At 41.6% G+C, this 17,878-nt stretch overlaps 1 protein-coding gene and 1 long non-coding RNA gene across 6 annotated transcripts in view; one reads left to right on the top strand and one right to left on the bottom strand.

Annotated features, from left to right (window-relative positions):
- The window catches only part of LOC140631134 (uncharacterized), a 138,969-nt gene that overhangs the window by 54,616 nt on the left and 66,475 nt on the right, over positions 1-17,878 (bottom strand). The gene's annotated exons all lie outside the window — the stretch shown is intronic.
- Positions 6,177-9,006, top strand: LOC140625239 (uncharacterized). The gene is made up of 3 exons (XR_012024603.1): positions 6,177-6,268; positions 7,643-7,708; positions 8,797-9,006. It is a non-coding gene; the product is annotated as an uncharacterized lncRNA (long non-coding RNA).

The raw sequence follows: 17,878 nt of genomic DNA, 5'->3' as shown, positions 1-17,878 counted from the left end.
TAGGCAAAATTTTGGTTGTACTATATTTCACATTCCTTTTCTCATCTGATCCTGGTAAAACTCCTAGAAAATCTTATTCCTATTTTACAGGATCAGAAAAAGTAGATAGAGAATTGATATATTTTTTTCTTTTTTTTTTAAATGTCACACTAATGAGTAGTAGGGGCAAGATTCAATATCAAGTCTCCTTTCAGAGCTCAGCCTCTTTCTACTGTACCACCCTCCATATTTGCCAAAGATGATTTCTCTTTGAGTTTTGCAAATATGTGCTATTAGTGGTTTGGGGGTTGTTTGGATCAGATTCCTTTTTCTTCAGTAGCAGTATATTTACCTTTCTTGGCTACTATTTAAAAAAAAAAGAAAAAGAATTTGCATTCCTGAAGCATACACAATTCAACGGTGTTGAAAGCAGATGGTTCACAAGTATGCTGTGAGACATGGGAAATCCAAATTAAAAGGAATTTTTGCCACAGTTATGGAGTGCTGTGTTGCATTGTATATATACACGTACACATTATGCAGTGTATGTCATAAGTAGAAGTGGCTTTTTCTTCTTTGTTAAGTTGGTCATCATCCTTAGTAAAGGTGTTTTTAATCAAAGCTAAGACACTTAGCCCCAATGCATGAGTGTCTTGTAAATTGAATTGGGGAACACAGCATTCATTGTGCAAAACATGCAGGTGTCTGCCCTCATCAGTCTGCTTTAGAATTCTGTTGGAGATTTGCAATTGTTTGAAAAGGAGCAGTTCCTTCAATCATCTCTTAGAGGGAGAAGTTATACGGGGGGCAAGAGGTGCAAGTCTCTCCATCTGAGAGTCAGAGAATTCACTGATTGGGGAAAGTGGCCATCCAGCCCCCCCCCCCCGTTCTGTCCTGGCACTGTCACTGGGCACCACAACCTTACTGAAGTTAGTAACCCCTTGTTTTTCTTACTGTTCCGACAGAAGGACAATAACCCCATGCCAACCTTGCTGAAAACAGGTTAGCTCTTCAAAAAAAAAAAAAAAAAAAAAAAAAAAAAAGTCATCAGTACTTGTGCAAACCCAAAAGCCTGGTTTAAACAAGAGTCTCTTTTTCCTTTTTTTCCCCTGGCAGGAACGTGTTTCTTTTCCTCAGCATGCCATTTTCAAAACCTTTGACATTTCACTGTGCCTCATCATTGCCTTCATCGTGGATCATGCCAATTTGTCAGTTTTAATCTGTCTAAAAACCTGCATCTGCCAGCAGAAACCTTTCATTTCTTATATGTTGATACAAAGATTTCACACATTGATTTTTGCGTAGCTCTGATTTCATGCAAGCTAAGCAAACAGTGACAGGTTGGTACTTGGGATAATGAATCCTCAATCAGATTAATACAAATCAATGGCATTGGCAAGTTTCGGATGAGGTGCAGGGGGTGGGGTCTGGACAGCAGGAGCTGCCAGAACAAGACAGATGGTCAGAAGCTGACACTCTTACCTCTTTATCTTGATGGGCTCATTAGCAGATTTCTCTCCTTTGGGTCTCATTTGAGTTTCTTGGCTTTAAATGGCACCCCATAGATTGCCTACCATCCTGGAAAACAACTGACATACCCTTCTCATGACCTGGCACAGAGAGTATTCTAGTGCCCAGTCTGTTTAGCAGCCTTGAGGACTAGAGCTTAGGTAAATGGTGCTGGAATCACTATGTATCCAATAGGACTCCTGGGATCCAAAGAGTTAATATGTGGCTGTTAAGAACGTGCTTCTCTAGAAACCACCACTTCTTGAATGTCAAGCCCCATACTAGGCACATTGTTTTATTTAACCCTCACAAGAGCCAAGAGCGCTAAGAGGTAGATTCTATTATTTTGTTGTTGTTGTTATCATGTATTATTTTATAGGTGAGAAGCTGAGGATTAAGTCATTTGTCCCAGAGGGTGGAAAACGCAGAGTTTGTCTCTGGGTCTGTAGGACTCTGAAGCCCTGGGGTTAACCACCTTGGCTTTACAACTGGTCTCATATGAGGGACAGATGGTTGGGCTTCAGGCAACTTTTTCAGTCCTGTGTTGGCTCCTACACATCCTTCTTCCTTGTTTCCTATAGGCTTCAACAGCTCGTGGCTATCTCTTCTCTTCCTTTTCTGAAACATACCCCTATCCTCACATTTTTTGCCCTCTAAGGCTGGCAATGAAGCAGGGGTGAGTCTCCTTGCTCCCTTCTTGCCTCCTCTTGCTCCAAAAGACCGCCATCACTACCATCACAGAAAAAACTACAAGAAACCAAAAGGTTTCAGAAATACTTCAGGGTATTAATAGTCATTGATCCCTCAAATAGAGATCCTGACTTTTTTTTTAATCATTGGTTTTTAGTGATTTCCTTTCTAGATGGTGTCTCCAATCCTCTCTTAACTGGCTTGGCTACTTACATTGGAGGTGAGAAGTTTGTCCTGACAAAGCTGCCAAGTGTGAGAGTCTTAAGACTGCTCTAAACCTAACTCATAATCTTCACCTCAAGTATGAATTAATTCTACATTTCTTCATTCCTTTGCTCCTGACCATCTTCTCTGACTGAGAACACTACCATCGCCAGCCCCAAGAGATCACATAGGAGGCCTCAAACTTCAGCTTTGCAGATGCTTTCCCATCCTCGGAGCAATCTCCTTGACCCCAGCTGCCTGTCCTCTCTCTATCCTCGAGGTTTTCCAACAGAACACTCCCCAACCAGGTCCCAACACTGCTTCCACCTGCTGACTGTAGTGTCCTTGGTTGTCTAAAGAACGATCCCACTCTCAATCTACTCAGTCTCTGAGCTCTGCCTCATTGTTACAGCCACCAACTCCACTGCTTAAAAAAAATTCTTCTCTCTATTGGATTCTTTAACACCACTTTCCTGGTTCTCCAAAGTCCATGGTGTCTCCCTCATCTTTTTTTCTACCACTACCTAAGGTGTAAACCCCACTGCTCAGTCCTTGCTTTCTGCTTTCCAGCTTTTACACTAACTGCCCTCAAGAGCATATCCAGACTTGTGGTTTCAATTACGATTGTCATTACCACTTACAGATCTCTACCCCTGGACACATTCTGATCTTAATTCCAAATAGCTTCTTATGGGAAATTTTCACTGGAAGATTCTACTGTTATCTCTAACTTACCATGTCTAAACTTCTCATTCCTGTCAATAGAATCACCATGCTTTTAGGCTCATTGGCTTCCACTGGACCACTTTCTCTCCCATCAAAATTTATTTTTTTAATCTATGTATTCATTTATCCACTCACTTATTCACTCACTCACTCAACACACACTTACTAGATGACTGTTCTGTGTCAGGTTCTGAATGAGGCACTAAAAGCATAGAATTAAGGGACATATCCTGAATCTCACATTGAAGAGTCCCCATCCATCAAGAGCATCCTTTATATAACCTTTGCTCTCATGGTTTCCAACAACACTATGTGTTTCAACCAAACTGGTTTTCTATCCTCACACTAACATGTTCTTTCTTAGTTTTATGCCTTTGTTTTTGAGGTTCTTCCTGCCTGAAATAACCTCCCCCAGTCAATCTGCCTTCTCAAGCCGACATCTCCTTGAAGTGCCAAATATTTTCAAAGTCTCAAGATAATGCTTTTTTGCCTCCTCTGAATTCCTATAGGATTTTGTGACTCATTGGCTCCTTTCTCCCATCGTGATCATAGAAATATAAAAGGCATGGCAGAGAATGCTTTAGTAAGAAAAAGGTCTTAGAATCCTTGTGAAGTTGTCATAGCAAGGGCATATTTTCTGAGCAAGGATAAGATTAATTTGTTCCTTTACTAATCCATTTATTTATTCATTTCTGAGTTCTGCAAAAAAGGCATGAGCTCCCATAAAGTATGGGGCCAGTGCCAGGGTGGCTGTTTTTGCTGCTACTGGCTCTGGGTCCTTGACTAACCTAGCCCTGCTGCTCTTAGCCTGGTAGCACTTGCTAACAGAGATCAAGCCTGGCTCAAGAAGTTGGGTATGGAACACCTGTTGACAGTGAAGGAGCTGTGTCATGGAAGTCTCACCCTCATGCCCACTCAAATTCTTGACAGACCTCTTCCATTAGGTCTAACCCAATAGGGTAAACAGTAACTCCAACACCCTCACAGGCAAAATGTGTTGATGTCTTAAAAGAGGTCATGTCAACCAGAACCACCTCTACTTTAACATCTCTTCACTGGGCAATCACAGGACAGTCTTGAAAGTTGAGCCCCACATTTTCAAACCCCATCATTTGCACAGGACCCTGTTCATGACAATGTCAACCATTATCATAGGACAAAAGTCCATTTATCCTGCACCCATGCCAGAATTAGAGAGAGGGAGTCTACTTTCCACTGAGGATCTACCCCCGGCCTCTGAAGTCTAGCCCAAATGGTGAGTAACTGGATCCTGGGAAACACCTCAGCCCAGAGCTTTCTGGAACAAACCATGAAGCCACCAAATTACAGTTACCACAAGACCCAATGGAAGGGGATGACAATGATAACAGAAACTTCCTACAGGTCCCCTACCAACAACAAGGGCAAGACTTTGTTGTTGCTGAGGCGGCTACCTGTCCCTGTCCATTATGCTACACTCACTCTGAGAGACAAAGAGTCTGTCCCAGGTAGAAGTGTCTACAGAATATATCTCAGGTATCCCAGACAGTATCCCAGACAGTGGCTCCAGAGTGCCAATCACAGCTTGAAATGACTTGTGTTGGCCAGAGGTATCTGTTCTATGTAGACTTCCAGGGATATCTGCTATAAGGTCAGAGATATCTCACCCTAAGGCTTGTAGGTTAAAAACTGCAAGATCAATGACTCTACCTACTAGACAATAGGTCAATACCAAAAACTTATGATCACATTCTGGCACTCAGCTCCACTTACCTGGGAACATGGAGTGGGAGAGAATGAGGAGGAGGGAAATGATATCTATCAAGGAACCTGCAACTTAGAGGTCCCATTCTGATAAACTGTTTAACTGCCAATGGGAACTTAAGTTGATAATTCTCTCTAGCCCTCAGTATTTCTATCTGTAAAATAGAATCATCTTTACACTGTAGGATGTTCAAGGGTCTGGAGAAGGCACTGGGGGTAGGGTCTCACAGAAGTTTGAGGGAAGAGTGATTCTTGCCCATGTTATAGCTTATTCTTCAGTCATTATTCACCACAGTATCCCAAAGACTCAGCAGAATGAATGGCACATATTAGGCCATCCTTATGCAAAATGAATGGATTGAGGTTTCTGCAGTCATTCATTCTCTCAAGGGCCTTGTATGAGTTGTTCAAAGTTAGGAGGAAAGCTCTATTTCTTTTCTGCCTCCCTACTTCCTTCCCTTATCCTCAGTTTACACACATTTTAGCTTGGACCAAAGTCTGTGACTGACTCTCTGCCCCTCCAACCCACCCAGTTGGCCATGTCATGGGAGTTGTGTGTGGTTGCCTTGGGACAGTGGTCATTCAGAGAAGCTAAATGAAGACTCGTAACATCATCTCTGCCTGAGGTTTGGAGCATGGATCAGGGTGGAAGAGGAGGATCAAGAAGCTGGAGTCAGAAATCTGGGGCCTATAACCTCCTGTGAGAACTCTGTGTCTTGTTTAAGCTCAGGCCTTGATTACTCTCAAGGCCCATCTCAGGAAGCCTAGGAGTAGGAAGGTGAGATTAGGGAAAGTATAGTGTAGTTGGAAGAAATCTAAGCATGCTGACTGGAACTAGGTTCTCCAAATCTCCAGGGCCATGCCTTTCACCACCCTTCCTATGCCAAGGACTACCATAACTAACAGAGAAATCCCAGAGCCCATTTATACGGGACCGAGTAACATGGCACTTGCTTCCCCCATGACTTGAAGCCGGGTATGGAAGGTAAAAGCCTTTTTGTTTTTTTTGTTTGTTTGTTTGTTTTTAAATTTTTTATTGGAGTTCAATTTGCCAACATACAGCATAACACCCAGTGCTCATCCTGCCAAGTACCCCCCTCAGTGCCCATCACCGGTCATCCCAACCCCCTGCCCACCTCCCCTTCCACTACCCCATGTTCACTTCCCAGAGTTAGGTGTCTCTCATGTTTTGTCACTCTCACTGATATTTTCACTCATTCTCTCTCCTTTCCCTTTATTCCCTTTCACTAATTGGTAAAAGCTTTTTTGATTGTTACTCTCCCTACCTGACATTCCTGCCAGAGTTCCAGGTGAGAATGCCAGGGCTCTGATCCATTCACAACCAGAACTCTTGCCTTGTCATGAAGCCTCCTCTGTGTCACCAAGTGGTAGTAAGATAATGATGTCTTCTTCGTGGGTAAGCTATTCGTCTACTGTCATCCTCATCCTCATCCTCATTCTCCCATACTCCCATACTGTTCCAGCTGTCTGTCTTCTGTATATTAGGGGCCACTGGCGGGAGATCAGAAATTACCAGTGGAGGGGCATCTGGGTGGCTTAGCTGGCTCAGCATCTGACTTTGGCTCCTGTCATGGTCTCAGTGTCCTGAGATTGAGCCTTGTGTCAGGCTCCCTGCTCAGGGGGGAGTCTGTTCTCCCTCTCCTTCTGTTCTTTTCCCCCCACCCCAACTCATACTCTCTTGCTCACTCACTCTGCTCTCTTTCTCAAATAAATAAATAAAATCTTGAAAAGAAAGAAAATAAATTATGAGTGGAAATAATTATTATTCCTCATTTTTCGTTTTCTTTCTCTCCATTTGCTTCTGGCAGCAACCTTGGAAGTGGCTGCACTGCCTTGATGATCCCAGCTTTGGTGGCAGCGGTCCTTCCTTGGCGGTTCTAGTAGTGACCACATGCTCCCCTCTCTATGGGGTCAACACTGCTGGGTGGTCCATCCTATGGCTCCAATATCTACTAAGTGTCACATCTTCCACAGCAACTGCATTGTGTACAATGTGCTCATGAACTAGCACAGCAGTATTTTCTGCACTCTGGAAACTCCAGTCCTTTCCTTTTGTTCTGTAGCCATATTTCCTTCCAACAGTAAATAATTTCTGGGTTACTTCTCCCCCTTTTGCCTGGTTTCATCTCTTCAAGTCCTTTATAATTAGTTCCCCCTAATAAATGCCTTTTGTTTGTTTTTCTGGTAGTGTCCTATTTGATACACAAAAATTAAGGAAGGTGATTATTCATAGGTAGAAAACAATTTTCTCACTTTTTTCCCCAAAAGACATGGAAGAGAATATATAAGAAATGAAATTTAAAAAATTAATACATTATTGTCTATTTCAGTTACCTAAGCACTACCTGGTTGGTCATAAAATTAGATCATTGTTGAAATATTAATTTTCTTGAGTAAAAACACATGTCCATATATGTTATCTCCATTGGAACTGAATTTATGCATATGTCAAATTAATTATGAATGATGTCTTACATCTGAACTTATTGTACTCTCTGAACCACTAGGTACATTTTCTCACTATAATGTATCAAATTAAACGTGATATTTACACACACACACACACACACACACACACACACACACAAATGCTGTCTTCTTCTGTGGATATATCCATTGTGGAGGTGTAGCAAGGCTCAGATTCAAGCAAAGCTAACTCGCAAACTGCAAACTGGACACTCCCGTAGCAAATGTCTGCACAAGTGACATTATCAAGAAACAATTTGTCTGAAAGTTTTAAAAGAGTTGTGATCTAAATGTTAATCTGCAGAGAACCAGCTGATGAATGATGATCCAGCCGCCCATCTGTCCAGCACAGACAAAGCTATGGAATCAGGTGATGTTTATCTATAATTATTGACATTGCAAGATGTACACAATATATTATTGAGTGAAAAATTGGCTATAATAGTTTGAAAAGTATGGTTGCATTTTTTGTTTAAAAAAAGATATTCACGTATAACAAAAATAGTGGAAAGTACAGCAGAGATAGTAGTGATTATCTCCTGTTAGTGGGATGATGTGTGGTTTTTAATTTTCTTTTTACCAAGTTGGTTTTTTACATTTTCTACAATGAAGATATATTAATTTTGTTTAAAAGAAAAAAATTAAGTCAGTTAAAAGACAAACAGGTGCACTCCCAGACTTGTACAGAATGGGAGGCTGGCCAGAAGTGCTGTGTGGGAGTGGTGGGAGAAGCAAGGAGAGCTGGGGAGGGATATCTCCGGACCCACCCCCGCTAGGTTGTCAGAGGAGTTCCTCCCTTATCGCATTATACGATACTATGAAACTATTTTAACAAGATTCTGGGTGATCTCTTAGGTTCCCTCAGATCAGGGTTCCAAAATCCAAACTAAAAATTCAATTAATTCAAAGAAAATGCATTAGTGATCGCCCTGTGCCAAGACTTATAGCAGGTCCTAAAGAGACGGAGATGAAGTCCCAAGTACTTGTCCCCCACATACCTACTGCTTTGTCAAGGGACTGATGCTGGCATTGGAGCAGAACAATTTCTCTTTGAACCCTTCCCTCTGCCTCTCACTAGCTGTGTGACCTTGGGGAAATTTCTTTTCCTCTTTGAGTTTCAAATTTTTCATCTTAAAGGGAAGGTAATAATTCTTCCTTTTATTTATTTTTTAGAGGGTTAAATAGAATGATGAATAAATCCAAGAGGAAAAGAGGGAGAAAGAGAGGGAAAGGGAGTGGTAGGGGAAAGAGAGTCATTTGTTTTCGAGGCCATTTTAGGCTTTCAAGGAATGAGAATAAATGATAGGGATGAAGAAGAAAATACAACAAAAAATCCTTACCCAGGGAGGGGTAGCCAAACTTTTAGAGTGAACCATTGGATATAAAAGTTAATTACACAGAAGTTTCAGAATTTTATAGAACATCCAATTAGCTTTTGCTGTTTGTGACCACATGCAGGTTTGACACAAACAGAGTTTCCAGGTAATCTGCATAGTCACTGAAGGACAAAAGATCTGCTTGACTCCTGCTTCCCAGAGACCCCAGGTAAATGGGAACTTGGGGTGCCCTGGACAATGGTGGAAGAAAGAAGAGCCATAGCCTACTGAGTACACTTCATAGATACAGAGTACACAACATTGTGTGGGTGGCAAGGAAGACTGGGATTATTTGGCCAAGGTAAATTATTTCTGCCTTATAAAAAAAATTGCAGTTTCTATTTATATTTTTGTGAAATAAGTATGTAGGATATATAGAAATACTTTATATAAATAGTTTCTCTGTGTATTTTAGTTTATTATGTCCAGTGGTTACAACTGGAGGACCCAGTCCTATCCTGACCCTCAATCCTCTTAACCAAATGCTCCATAGAAGAGAGAAATGTAATGACCTTGAGACTATATTAAACACTGACCAACATTCCAATAGGCAACTTGACATCTTTTTTTTTTTTTTCAGTCTTACCTCCCTAACTATGCTGTAAGCACCTTTGTTGGAATTCTTAGCATAGTGCTGGTCTCAATAAATCATTACTTGGAAGGCTCACCAGTATTCCTCTCTCACCAAAATTATTCCATTATTGTGCAATTAACAACCAACCATGGTAAATCAAAATAATCAGCTTTCAATTGGCTAAATAGATTTGTTAGCATAGTGAATAATTATTCACCAGTAAATGAATTAGCCTAATTTGTTTAAGTGTAGGTCATAGCTAAAACATCATGTTCCCATCCTTTTAGGATATTGATTTGAATAAGGCTAAAGTAAGACAAAAACCATGACTTTAGCACTGGATGAAGACAAGTTAATTTAAAGAAAACCAATCAGTCCAGCACCATACTAGCTGCCATGAGAGGTAATGAAAGTATCATTGCCCTGTCCTCAAGAAGTTCTGAATCAAATTGAAGAGTTAAGACATGCATGGCAATTGGGAAATAATAAAGACACTGTATATCCAAAACAAAAAGATATGGAATAAATCTGCATTTTCAGGTAGAAGGACTCCTTTTAAAATAACAAAATCATTTATTAAATCAGAAAAAAATACACAGGCACATGTTAAAAATCATAGGTAATATGATCCTTCCGAGATTAGGACTATTAACATTTGGCATATCCCAGGAATCATTTCTGTACAAATAAAAGTATTTTATTTTATTTTTATAAAGATTTATTTATTGATTTGAGAGAGAGAGAGACAGAGAAAGAAAGAGCTCGTGGGGGTAAGTGATAGGGGGAGAGAATCTCAAGCAGACTCCCTGCTGAGCATGGATTCCCAAAGGAGGGCTTGATCTCAAGACCCTAAGATCTTGACCTGAGCTGAAACTAAGATCCAGACACTTAACAGATTGCACCATCAACATCCCCAAATAAAAGGTATATTAAAGAAAAGAAGATCACACCATAAAACTATTTTTAACTTAATTATTTATATTCAATAACATATTATGAACAAAATGGAAGATACTCTTTTTTTTTTTAGAGAGAGAGAGAGAGAGGAAGAGAGCATGTGTGCACACACATGTGAGCAGAGGGGGAAGGGCAGAGAAAGAGGGAGAGAATCTTTAGACCCTGAGATCATGACCTGAGCCGAAAACAGAGTCAGAAGCTTAATTGACTGAGTCACCCAGGCGCCCCCAAAATTGAAAATACTCTTACCGAATTGCAGATTTATACAAAGCTAGGGAGAAGAGCCCCTGATGAAAGTATTACAATCTAGAAAGATCTTTCCAGAAGAGAACAAGGACCAGGAGGAGCAAGATGGCGGAGGAGTAGGGTCTCCAAATCACCTGTCTCCACCAAACTACCTAGAAAACCTTCAAATTATCCTGAAAATCTATGAATTCGGCCTGAGATTTAAAGAGAGACCAGCTGGAATGCTACAGTGAGAAGAGTTCGCGCTTCTATCAAGGTAGGAAGACGGGGAAAAAGAAATAAAGGAACAAAGGCCTCCAAGGGGGAGGGGCCCCGCGAGGAGCCGGGCTGAGGCCGGGGCGAGTGTCCCCAGGACAGGAGAGCCCCGTCCGGGAGACGCAGGAGCTGCACCGACCTTCCCGGGCGGAAAGGGGCTCGTGGGGAGTTGGAGCAGGACCAGGAGGGCGAGGAGGCCCTCGGGCTCCCGGGGACAGTAACAGAGCAACTGCGCGCCCAGGAGAGTGCGCCGAGCTCCCTAAGGGCTGCAGCGCGCAAGGCGGGACCCGGCGGGACCCGGAGCAGCTGAAGGGGCTCGGGGGCGGCTCCGTGGAGGGGGCTGCGGGGCCCCGGGAGCAGCTCTGAGGGGCTCGGGCAGAAGAAGAGGCTCCGTGCAGAGGGGGCTGCGCGGTTCCAGGAGCAGCTCGGAGGGGCTCGGGCGGCAGCTCCGCGGAGGGGGTTGCACGGCCCGGGAGCGCGAATCCACCAGCGCAGGCTCCGGAGCACAGGGCGCCGGGACACAGCCCAGGATCCCGCCTCCCCCGGGACAGGCAGAGGCCGGGAGGGCCCAGGACACCAAGGACGCTCCTGCCCCAGCTGAGCAGATCAGCGGCCCCGCCCCGGAGCCTCCAGGCCCTGCAGACGGAGTTCCTGCCGGAGCTGAATCCAGGGCTCCAGAGCTGCCCCGCCACTGGGGCTGTTCCTCCTGCGGCCTCACGGGGTAAACAACCCCCACTGAGCCCTGCACCAGGCAGGGGCACAGCAGCTCCCCCAACTGCTAACACCTGAAAATCAACACAACAGGCCCCTCCCCCAGAAGATCAGCTAGACTGACAACTTCCAGGAGAAGCCAAGGGACTTAAAGTACACAGAATCAGAAGATACTCCCCTGTGGTTCTTTTTTTTTTTTTTTTTTTTTTTTTTTTTTTGGTTTTTTTTGTTTTGTTTTGTTTTGTTTTGTTTTGTTCTGTTTTGTTTTGCTTTTTGATTTGTTTCCTTCCCCCACCCCCTTTTTTTCTCCTTTCTTTTTCTTTCTCTTTTTCTTTTTTTTTTTTTTTTTCGTTTTTTTTTCTTTTTCTTCCCTTTTTTTTTCTCTTTCTCTTTTCTTTCCTTCTTTCTCTCCTCTCTTTTTCTCTTTTTCCCAATACAACTTGCTTTTGGCCACTCTGCACTGAGCAAAATGACTAGAAGGAAAACCTCACCTCAAAAGAAAGAATCAGAAACAGTCCTCTCTCCCACAGAGTTACAAAATCTGGATTACAATTCAATGTCAGAAAGCCAATTCAGAAGCACTATTATACAGCTACTGGTGGCTCTAGAAAAAAGTATAAAGGACTCAAGAGACTTCATGACTGCAGAATTTAGAGCTAATCAGGCAGAAATTAAAAACCAATTGAATGAGATGCAATCCAAACTAGAAGTCCTAACGACGAGGGTTAACGAGGTGGAAGAACGAGTGAGTGACCTAGAAGACAAGTTGACAGCAAAGAGGGAAACTGAGGAAAAAAGAGACAAACAATTAAAAGACCATGAAGATAGATTAAGGGAAATAAACGACAGCCTGAGGAAGAAAAACCTACGTTTAATTGGGGTTCCCGAGGGCGCCGAAAGGGACAGAGGGCCAGAATATGTATTTGAACAAATTCTAGCTGAAAACTTTCCTAATCTGGGAAGGGAAACAGGCATTCAGATCCAGGAAATAGAGAGATCCCCCCCTAAAATCAATAAAAACCGTTCAACACCTCGACATTTAATTGTGAAGCTTGCAAATTCCAAAGATAAGGAGAAGATCCTTAAAGCAGCAAGAGACAAGAAATCCCTGACTTTTATGGGGAGGAGTATTAGGGTAACAGCAGACCTCTCCACAGAGACCTGGCAGGCCAGAAAGGGCTGGCAGGATATATTCAGGGTCCTAAATGAAAAGAACATGCAACCAAGAATACTTTATCCAGCAAGGCTCTCATTCAAAATGGAAGGAGAGATAAAGAGCTTCCAAGACAGGCAGCAACTAAAAGAATATGTGACCTCCAAACCAGCTCTGCAAGAAATTTTAAGGGGGCCTCTTAAAATTCCCCTTTAAGAAGAAGTTCAGTGGAACAGTCCACAAAAACAAAGACTGAATAGATATCATGATGACACTAAACTCATATCTCTCAATAGTAACTCTGAATGTGAACGGGCTTAATGACCCCATCAAAAGGCGCAGGGTTTCAGACTGGATAAAAAAGCAGGACCCATCTATTTGCTGTCTACAAGAGACTCATTTTAGACAGAAGGACACCTACAGCCTGAAAATAAAAGGTTGGAGAACCATTTACCATTCGAATGGTCCTCAAAAGAAAGCAGGGGTAGCCATCCTTATATCAGATAAACTAAAACTTACCCCAAAGACTGTAGTGAGAGATGAAGAGGGACACTATATCATACTTAAAGGATCTATTCAACAAGAGGACTTAACAATCCTCAATATATATGCTCCAAATGTGGGAGCTGCCAAATATATAAATCAATTATTAACCAAAGTGAAGAAATACTTAGATAATAATACACTTATACTTGGTGACTTCAATCTAGCTCTTTCTATACTCGATAGGTCTTCTAAGCAAAACATCTCCAAAGAAACGAGAGCTTTAAATGATACACTGGACCAGATGGATTTCACAGATATCTACAGAACTTTACATCCAAACTCAACTGAATACACATTCTTCTCAAGCGCACATGGAACTTTCTCCAGAATAGACCACATATTGGGTCACAAATCGGGTCTGAACCGATACCAAAAGATTGGGATTGTCCCCTGCATATTCTCGGACCATAATGCCTTGAAATTAGAACTAAATCACAACAAGAAGTTTGGAAGGACCTCAAACACATGGAGGTTAAGGACCATCCTGCTAAAAGATAAAAGGGTCAACCAGGAAATTAAGGAAGAATTAAAAAGATTCATGGAAACTAATGAGAATGAAGATACAACCGTTCAAAATCTTTGGGATGCAGCAAAAGCAGTCCTAAGGGGGAAATACATCGCAATACAAGCATCCATTCAAAAACTGGAAAGAACTCAAATACAAAAGCTAACCTTACACATAAAGGAGCTAGAGAAAAAACAGCAAATAGATCCTACACCCAAGAGAAGAAGGGAGCTAATAAAGATTCGAGCAGAACTCAACGAAATCGAGACCAGAAGAACTGTGGAACAGATCAACAGAACCAGGAGTTGGTTCTTTGAAAGAATTAATAAGATAGATAAACCATTAGCCAGCCTTATTAAAAAGAAGAGAGAGAAGACTCAAATTAATAAAATCATGAATGAGAAAGGAGAGATCACTACCAACACCAAGGAAATACAAACGATTTTAAAAACCTATTATGAACAGCTATACGCCAATAAATTAGGCAATCTAGAAGAAATGGACGCATTCCTGGAAAGCCACAAACTACCAAAACTGGAACAGGAAGAAATAGAAAACCTGAACAGGCCAATAACCAGGGAGGAAATTGAAGCAGTCATCAAAAACCTCCCAAGACACAAGAGTCCAGGGCCAGATGGCTTCCCAGGAGAATTTTATCAAACGTTTAAAGAAGAAATCATACCTATTCTCCTAAAGCTGTTTGGAAAGATAGAAAGAGATGGAGTACTTCCAAATTCGTTCTATGAAGCCAGCATCACCTTAATTCCAAAGCCAGACAAAGACCCCGCCAAAAAGGAGAATTACAGACCAATATCCCTGATGAACATGGATGCAAAAATTCTCAACAAGATACTGGCCAATAGGATCCAACAGTACATTAAGAAAATTATTCACCATGACCAAGTAGGATTTATCCCTGGGACACAAGGCTGGTTCAACACCCGTAAAACAATCAATGTGATTCATCATATCAGCAAGAGAAAAACCAAGAACCATATGATCCTCTCATTGGATGCAGAGAAAGCATTTGACAAAATACAGCATCCATTCCTGATCAAAACTCTTCAGAGTGTAGGGATAGAGGGAACATTCCTCGACATCTTAAAAGCCATCTATGAAAAGCCCACAGCAAATATCATTCTCAATGGGGAAGCACTGGGAGCCTTTCCCCTAAGATCAGGAACAAGACAGGGATGTCCACTCTCACCACTGCTATTCAACATAGTACTGGAAGTCCTAGCCTCAGCAATCAGACAACAAAAAGACATTAAAGGCATTCAAATTGGCAAAGAAGAAGTCAAACTCTCCCTCTTCGCCGATGACATGATACTCTACATAGAAAACCCAAAAGTCTCCACCCCAAGATTGCTAGAACTCATACAGCAATTCGGTAGCGTGGCAGGATACAAAATCAATGCCCAGAAGTCAGTGGCATTTCTATACACTAACAATGAGACTGAAGAAAGAGAAATTAAGGAGTCAATCCCATTTACAATTGCACCCAAAAGCATAAGATACCTAGGAATAAACCTCACCAAAGATGTAAAGGATCTATACCCTCAAAACTATAGAACACTTCTGAAAGAAATTGAGGAAGACACAAAGAGATGGAAAAATATTCCATGCTCATGGATTGGCAGAATTAATATTGTGAAAATGTCAATGTTACCCAGGGCAATATACACGTTTAATGCAATCCCTATCAAAATACCATGGACTTTCTTCAGAGAGTTAGAACAAATTATTTTAAGATTTGTGTGGAATCAGAAGAGACCCCGAATAGCCAGGGGAATTTTAAAAAAGAAAACCATATCTGGGGGCATCACAATGCCAGATTTCAGGTTGTACTACAAAGCTGTGGTCATCAAGACAGTGTGGTACTGGCACAAAAACAGACACATAGATCAGTGGAACAGAATAGAGAATCCAGAAGTGGACCCTGAACTTTATGGGCAACTAATATTCGATAAAGGAGGAAAGACTATCCATTGGAAGAAAGACAGTCTCTTCAATAAATGGTGCTGGGAAAATTGGACATCCACATGCAGAAGAATGAAACTAGACCACTCTCTTTCGCCATACACAAAGATAAACTCAAAATGGATGAAAGATCTAAATGTGAGGCAAGATTCCATCAAAATCCTAGAGAAGAACACAGGCAACACCCTTTTTGAACTCGGCCATAGTAACTTCTTGCAAGATACATCCACGAAGGCAAAAGAAACAAAAGCAAAAATGAACTATTGGGACTTCATCAAGATAAGAAGCTTTTGCACAGCAAAGGATACAGTCAACAAAACTCAAAGACAACCTACAGAATGGGAGAAGATATTTGCAAATGACATATCAGATAAAGGGCTAGTTTCCAAGATCTATAAAGAACTTATTAAACTCAACACCAAAGAAACAAACAATCCAATCATGAAATGGGCAAAAGACATGAACAGAAATCTCACAGAAGAAGACATAGACATGGCCAACATGCACATGAGAAAATGCTCTGCATCACTTGCCATCAGGGAAATACAAATCAAAACCACAATGAGATACCACCTCACACCAGTGAGAATGGGAAAAATTAACAAGGCAGGAAACAACAAATGTTGGAGAGGATGTGGAGAAAAGGGAACCCTCTTACACTGTTGGTGGGAATGTGAACTGGTGCAGCCACTGTGGAAAACTGTGTGGAGGTTCCTCAAACAGTTAAAAATATACCTGCCCTACGACCCAGCAATTGCACTGTTGGGGATTTACCCCAAAGATACAAATGCAATGAAACGCTGGGACACCTGCACCCCGATGTTTCTAGCAGCAATGGCCACGATAGCCAAACTGTGGAAGGAGCCTCGGTGTCCAACGAAAGATGAATGGATAAAGAAGATGTGGTTTATGTATACAATGGAATATTACTCAGCCATTAGAAATGACAAATACCCACCATTTGCTTCAACGTGGATGGAACTGGAGGGTATTATGCTGAGTGAAGTAAGTCAGTCGGAGAAGGACAAACATTATATGTTCTCATTCATTTGGGGAATATAAATAATAGTGAAAGGGAAAATAAGGGAAGGGAGAAGAAATGTGTGGGAAATATCAGAAAGGGAGACAGAACATAAAGACTGCTAACTCTGGGAAACGAACTAGGGGTGGTAGAAGGGGAGGAGGGCGGGGGGTGGGAGTGAATGGGTGACGGGCACTGGGTGTTATTCTGTATGTTAGTAAATTGAACACCAATAAAAAAAAAAAAAAAAAGAGAAAAAAAAAAAAAAAAAAAAAAAAAAAAAAAAAAAAAAAAAGAACAAGGACCAGACTAACAAGATTAAATGTAACAAAGATACTTCTAAAATCCATACCTTAGCTTGAAAGCCCATGAATTGACAGTGTCATTAACTGTCAAAACGCTGATGTAACCTACGCTGTCTCAAGGAAAGCAGAATGCTCTGTAATAGGAAGGGAAAGTCCTTCTCTAGGTTGTGCTGATCTGACCATTACTTTGAGCTCTATACTTAATTTTATGGCAACGTTTGTCAAGAGGACAGTAAGCAAGATGAAAATTATGTCATGTGAGTCATAATTGCAAGAGCTAGTGGCGCTTAGCTGGAGAAGAGGAGATTTTACGGCTCTGTGTGTGTGTGTTTGCTTATGTGTAGGTGTGTGTATGCACGTGTGTGTGCATGTGTATGTGTGGAAATTCTTGGCAATCACACACACAAGAAGAGTTATCCTGAGAAAGAATAATTTGATGTATTTTGTGTAAATTTAGAGGGCAAAAATAGTTGGACAACTCTGAGATCATCCCCACAGCACCCTAGGAGGAATAATTATATAAACATCTGAGCTGTCCAACAATGGAACAGACTGTCTTTGTGGTAGCAAGTTTCCCCCCACCCTGAAATGACTTAAACAGAGGTAAGAAAGGGAATGTGGGAGAAAGATTCCTCCCATCAGACTACAAGAATCCTGTGGCCCCTTCCAACTCTAAGATTATGAAATAAAGCGAAAGAATATGATTGAATTAAATAAATAACTTTTACTCTTAACTTGTGTATTTGTGAATATGTGTCTCTGTGTGTGTGTGTATGTGTGAGAGTGGCTGTGTAAAATTGCAGTTGTCAAATATTTAGATCTTGGAAACTTTCTCTTTAAAAAACATATCTTGAGGGGTGCCTGGGTGGCTCAGTTGGGTAAGTGTCTGCCTTCAGCTCAGGAGTTGATCT

The sequence above is a fragment of the Canis lupus genome, chromosome 3, assembly GCF_048164855.1.
Source record: "Canis lupus baileyi chromosome 3, mCanLup2.hap1, whole genome shotgun sequence".
Taxonomy (NCBI): domain Eukaryota; kingdom Metazoa; phylum Chordata; class Mammalia; order Carnivora; family Canidae; genus Canis; species Canis lupus.
This window is presented reverse-complemented; position numbering and strand designations above follow the sequence as displayed.